The following is a 5,924-nucleotide window of genomic DNA, read 5'->3' as shown; positions in this document are numbered from 1 at the left end:
GTTTTGGGACTGACGCTATAGCCTAGTAAATTTGACTGCCGTAAAGGCGTGGTTCGCGTCAGTGCTAGATGGTCACAATTTGCTGACCAAGTCATACGTTAAACGACTCCTAAAACGGCCAAATTGAATCTTAGCGAGATTAAAACACAAAAAACGTCTAGATTAAAGGAAAAACACAATTTGTTGTTATTGAATGATAATTGGTAACAATAATGGAAAGAGAATAAATGGAACTTAAGGAGTAGACTCACAAGAGAAGAGATATACTTAAATAGATTTTTTTGAACATTTCTTGTTGTAAATGAACCTGTTCTAAATCTTCACCACAAGAGTGTGGGAGTCTAAGATTAGTAATAGCTAGCGCATCATGAGAGTGAATTTTGATTAGAGTTGAAAATGAATCTATAGTTAGACAGGAGTAGTAACAAGAGTTGATTTCATTTATTTGTGTTTTTGAGCCATTAGTGGATTTTATAACCTAGATTCTCAGTATTTGGTGCTTTTTCTCCATGTGTTTTCTCTACAAGTTATATAGTTTAAGATACTAATTAGTGAATTATTTGCTTTTTATTGTTTTAACTTGCTATTAGTCTAAATAATAGAGTAAGCAAGGGATCTAGTACTCGATAGAAGTTCTTGTGACACTACAAGAAATTTGGTCATTAGTGACAATATTTCTCAGTGATGAAAAAAAATCGTCACAAAATGGGGTCCTTTAACCACAATACGGCAAGTTGTCACAATCGAGTCAAGGAAGCCAACACATCAGTGACGACCTTGCATTGTTGTCACAATTCGATTCCCGCCAGGAGTCATGAAGAGAGCGGGAACTGCAATAGTGACAACTTTCTAAAAGTCGTCAGTAATAATAGCACCTTTCTTTGACAACTTTGCTATTGTTGTCACTGATAACATTATATAGCTGTTAGTGACAACTAGTTTTATCACTGTTTGATTTTAAATATTTATTGTTTTTTGCAACTATTACTCTTAATTTTTTGTAATCATTATGTGTTCTCTAATGATTTTTAGTTGTTGTATACTTACGAGCCTCCTTATTAGTTTAATTTTCTTGTATATGTAATAACTTCATTAGAATAAAAAATAATTAAAAAATAAAAAATTCATTAGTGTAAATAAACTTGTGACTACTTAACTTAGAATGATTATTAGTTAATTTGATATGAATTTAAATAAGAGTTTTCAAATTGAATCGGTTATCGAAGTGGATAAATCATAAACTCCATAGTTAATTAACTAATACACTTTATGTATTAGTTGAATTGTGCATTTTTTTCTTATTTGAAGATAATGGATTAATAGTGAAGTTTTATAAATAGTAGTTATAATTGATATAAAGTTTTAGCACTTATAAGAACTAGTTAAATTTTATTAAAATGCTTTTCCATTTATATGAATTTAAAAAATTTTGCCACTCATACTAAAATTTTTAATCATACTAAAACTTTAAAATTGTGACACAAAAATAATGAATAAAAATGAAATCTATATTTCAAATACAATTATAAAAGACAAAATTGCACCAATTTTTCTTGTGTAAAAAGAGGGGGAATTATGATGTCCAAATCTAGTTAAAATTCAAGACAAAAACAAAGTGGCACAATTTTAAAATTCAAGGCAAAAAAAGAGGCGCAAAATTGTCCAAGTCTCTTGTACTACGTAGATGCAAAATAATAACTTTTCTAAGTGTTGAACTCTCTCTCAGACATCTCCCCTCTCCAGTCTTTAAATCGAAGCCCGTTTTTTATCCTTCCCGTCAAAGTCTCTCTAATTTCAGCTTCAAAAGCAGCGATGGCACCAAAGGCGGAGAAGAAGCCGGCTGAGAAGAAGCTCGTGGCCGAGAAAGCCCCAGCAGCCGAGAAGGCTCCGGCAGAGAAGAAGCCAAAGGCCAGGAAGAAACTCCCGAAGGAAGGCGGAGCCACTGCCGGCGACAAAAAGAAGAAGAGAGTCAAGAGAGCAGCGAGACCTGCAAGATCTACATCTTCAAGGTGCTGAAACAAGTCCATCCCGACATCGGGATCTCCAGCAATGCCATGGGTATCATGAACAGCTTCATCAACAATATTTTCGAGAAATTGGCTCAGGAGGCTCGCCAGGTGCAATAAGAAGCCGACGATTACGTCGAGGGAGATTCAGACTACTGTGAGACTTGTACTTCTCGGTGAATTGGCCAAGCACGCCGTCTCCGAAGGCACCAAGGCTGTTACCAAATTCACTAGCTCTTGAGGAAATTGAAGAGAAAACGGTTGATTTCTAGGGTTAGTTCTTTCGGTTGATTTTTAGGGAAAATTTTTTACCTAGTTATCGTGAATCCCCTAGATTAATTGTATCCTCTACTTCTTGGCCCACTTGGGAAGGACTTGCTACTTCCCAAAGATTTTTGGTACAAAATCAGCTACAGCTGGACTTGGTAGGGGGAGAATTGAATAATAATGACCAAATTAGATGAGGCAATTAGACAAGCTTTAGATGAGGCATAATAGCATACTCATTTACCTCAAAATATTTATTGCTCTGGCTGAATGATTTTTCCTCCAGAACTGCGCACTTCAATTTTCTCCAAGGTTGCAACACGAAACATTCATTCTGTTTCCAAGAGGGTAATCACTTCTATTTCTTCTTCCCGTCTCTTTTGTGCTTTGCCCGGAGTGATAACTATGGGACTATTTTTGGTTAATTGAAGGGAATTTTTTCTTTTCATTTTTTATTGTAGTTTGGATTTACTTTTCTTCTTTGTTTGGTACAATGAATCTGTTCTACTTCTAGCATCTTAGCTCAATCTGTTTTTGTGTAACTACATCTCATAGCATTCTTAATTATTGGTAAATGCTAAAGTAATGTTCTTTAATTGTTTGTGTTAGTAAAATAGAGTTCTTTCCTGTGTTCATATATGGTTCCTTGGTGTTTCTGGTGAAGTAATGACTTGTGGGAAAAGTTCCCTTTTCTAATCTGGGTATAGATTGTATATTCCAGGTGTTATGTGTACATCAAGTTGTCACATACAATAACACTAAATACTCAGATTTGGATTGGAAGGCATTTTCTGTAAGGTTGATTCAGGAAATGAAAACTTAATGCTTCTTTTTTCTTTGTGGAAATAATGTGTATGCTTCTTTTTTCTTTGTGGAAATGCATGGAGAATTACTTCAAGTTATGTTTATCGAACGCTTAGTCCTGACAATTGGCTTGTTCAATCTGAAGTTTTCTTCTTTCACTTCCAATATTCAGTGGCTCTTTGTTTACTTTTTCTTTACTATTGCATCACAGACTCACAGTTGTATGTCTTCCTATGTTATCTAGAATCTTTTAGAGATTTGCATCTGGCCCGCATTTTCCACTGTTGACGTTAAATGAAAGGAGAGTTTGCCATAGAAGATAAAGTAGTGAAGCTGTCGAGCTTGTGTAGTTTGCTCTGCTTCTGAGAAGTTTTGATGCCTATGTGCGCTGGACTAGTGATTGACGAGTTTCAGTCAGCTTTTTGTTGCACTGATTACAGTAGCCAGTTGAATGTCAAAAGGGAGATTTAAAAAAAAAACTCAGATTTGGATACTTTTCTTAACATAACTAGTTGGACTAGTCTTTGTGTTTAAACCTGAATTATGTAATTGTCTTGCTATAAAAGTGTGTACTAAGCTTTCATGCTAGGATATAAGTTGAACTTAGTGATAAGTAGGGAATAAACACGGACATCATCTCAAAAGTTTGTAATATGATCTATGAACTCTGTTTGATTTGTGGGCTTTGGTTGCATGAGTTTTAGTTACACGGGCAATGTATTCATGTGACTTTCCAGATTTTATTCTTATGAAATTTCAAAGTGGTTGTCACATGGGTGAAAACAAATTTTGCATAAAAGAATACCATAAATTGACTGGTCTGTATTCTTCTAATTAGATGTCATGGCTGATTACTGTGTAGGCGAATTGTCTATAGTTATAATATGTGGATATATTGTGGTGAAAGTTTGTATTATCTTAATGGATTATGACACTGTAAGTATTTATTTGCAGTAGCATTTTTTTAATGGGTTGCAGTTCCATGGTTGATTTTGTGCATTAATTTAATTTAGTTGTATGGTTTGACAGCTTTAATTTCATAAGGATGATAAAATTCTCGCTTTTGTTTTACTCAAGTGTTTTAGCATGGTGTGCTGAATACGTTTTTCAATCAAAGCTAAATTAGAGGTTCAAAGCAGTTGATTATCATGCTCTTTTCATTTCTATTGCACTTGTTTCTGAGCTTTATAATGTTATGGAACTTATCTGCTATACTTGCTATGTTACTCATTTCATTATGATTACTACACCGGTACTTGGATATGATTGTAATCATTCATACATAAATTTTTTGTCTTTACATTTGATTGTTATTACTTGATAATACATTTTCATTTTAGTAGTACTTGTACTCCGAGCATGTGTGTCCAGTCTTTGAAATTAGTGAGTTTTTGAAGCCAATCTGAAGCTTTCTTGAGTTCTAAAGTTTCAAGTGCTTTATCTCTTACTTTGCTCTTGTTCAGTCACTGTCTAGACGATACATAAAAGAAATGATTCAGCTTATTTTCTTGCAAATTTCTAAGTTCTCTTTCTTGTCTCAAGTTTTTATTATCACCTACTAATAATTGAAGTACTTCACTGCAGATATGTTGCTCATTTTAGATTTTTGGAAGATCAGCAGCCAGAGTTGCTAATTGACTCAAGAACTGTAGAGAAAATCCTATACTCAAGAAATTTTTCGACGACACATTAAAGTCATCACTGATAAGTTTTATTGACAACTTGACTAAAGTTGATGCTCGTAATGCATGGCAATAAAACTTAATAAGGTAGATTTGTACTCCAGAGTTGCTAATTGATGCTCGTAATGCATGGCAAAACCTTTTTCTGATCATACTTTTAATAAGGTAGATTTGTAATAGTACAAATCAAGTGCAATATGAATCATGGACATAATTTTCTGCCCAATTGACTTAATGAGGGCATTTATATAGATGGTTTAATTTTGGGTAGTAAGCTAATTTAAAATAACCTTTTACGGGTTGAAGAATGAACTTAATCAAGTTATTGTAGCACAGCAATTTGCAGCGAATCATTGTTTTATGTTATCCATGGCTAATTTTTATAAGTAACAATCCTTTGTCTTCAGTAGAACATATAGAATATAAATAAGTTATTGACATTACTAATACTTTAATAGCTAACTTTTGAGTTCATTTGGGATATTGTTCTTGTTATGACAATTCTTCACCTTCTTTATTCTTTTCCTTAATAATTTCCTACTCATTATTTGAGTTTGTGATAAGTAAATCTAAGATTTTTTTCCTTTTCAAAATGCTTGTTACTTACTATTGTTATACTACTTTATGCAGACAAATGCTACTATGTCAGATTTTGTGCAAAATTCACAGCTACTAAGTGGACTCAAGAAGGATGAAGATAAAGCTTCTTTTTTGGCTCGTGAAGTGTTTTGGAAGTTTTTATGACTTTTGAGGCTCGGATGCTTTTTGTAAACTTGATTGACTTTGCATGAACAATTTGGGTTACACAGTACCACTTCTATTGTAGTATTTGTAGGATGACATTGAACTTAAACATTATATTTTGGTCCTTTGTAGCATAATGGATGCTTTTAGCTATTAATTAGCAGGCCTTTTATGGTTCTTTTGATTTGATGAATTGTTGGATTCCTTTTTAGTATAATGGATGCTTTTAGATATTAATTAGCAGGCCTTATATGGTTCTAATTTGATGTATTGTTGGATTGGTTGCTTTTAGGACAATCGTTTGTATCAGGTTTCATAGTGACAATATATTGTTACTAATCAGATTTCTCCACTAACAACAAAAAGTTGTCACTAAATAGGGTGTATAACAAAAAGGTATATAGTGATGATAAATGTTGTC

General features: G+C 33.4%; 1 pseudogene; it reads left to right on the top strand.

Annotated features, from left to right (window-relative positions):
* The first annotated feature begins 1,735 nt into the window (after positions 1–1,735).
* On the top strand, positions 1,736–2,264 carry LOC113697608 (histone H2B-like; annotated as a pseudogene).
* The last annotated feature ends 3,660 nt before the right edge of the window (positions 2,265–5,924 follow it).

Source organism: Coffea arabica, chromosome 6e, assembly GCF_036785885.1.
Source record: "Coffea arabica cultivar ET-39 chromosome 6e, Coffea Arabica ET-39 HiFi, whole genome shotgun sequence".
Taxonomy (NCBI): Eukaryota; Viridiplantae; Streptophyta; class Magnoliopsida; order Gentianales; family Rubiaceae; genus Coffea; species Coffea arabica.
The sequence above is the reverse complement of the archived record's forward strand: the minus strand, read 5'-3'. Positions and strand labels throughout refer to the sequence as shown.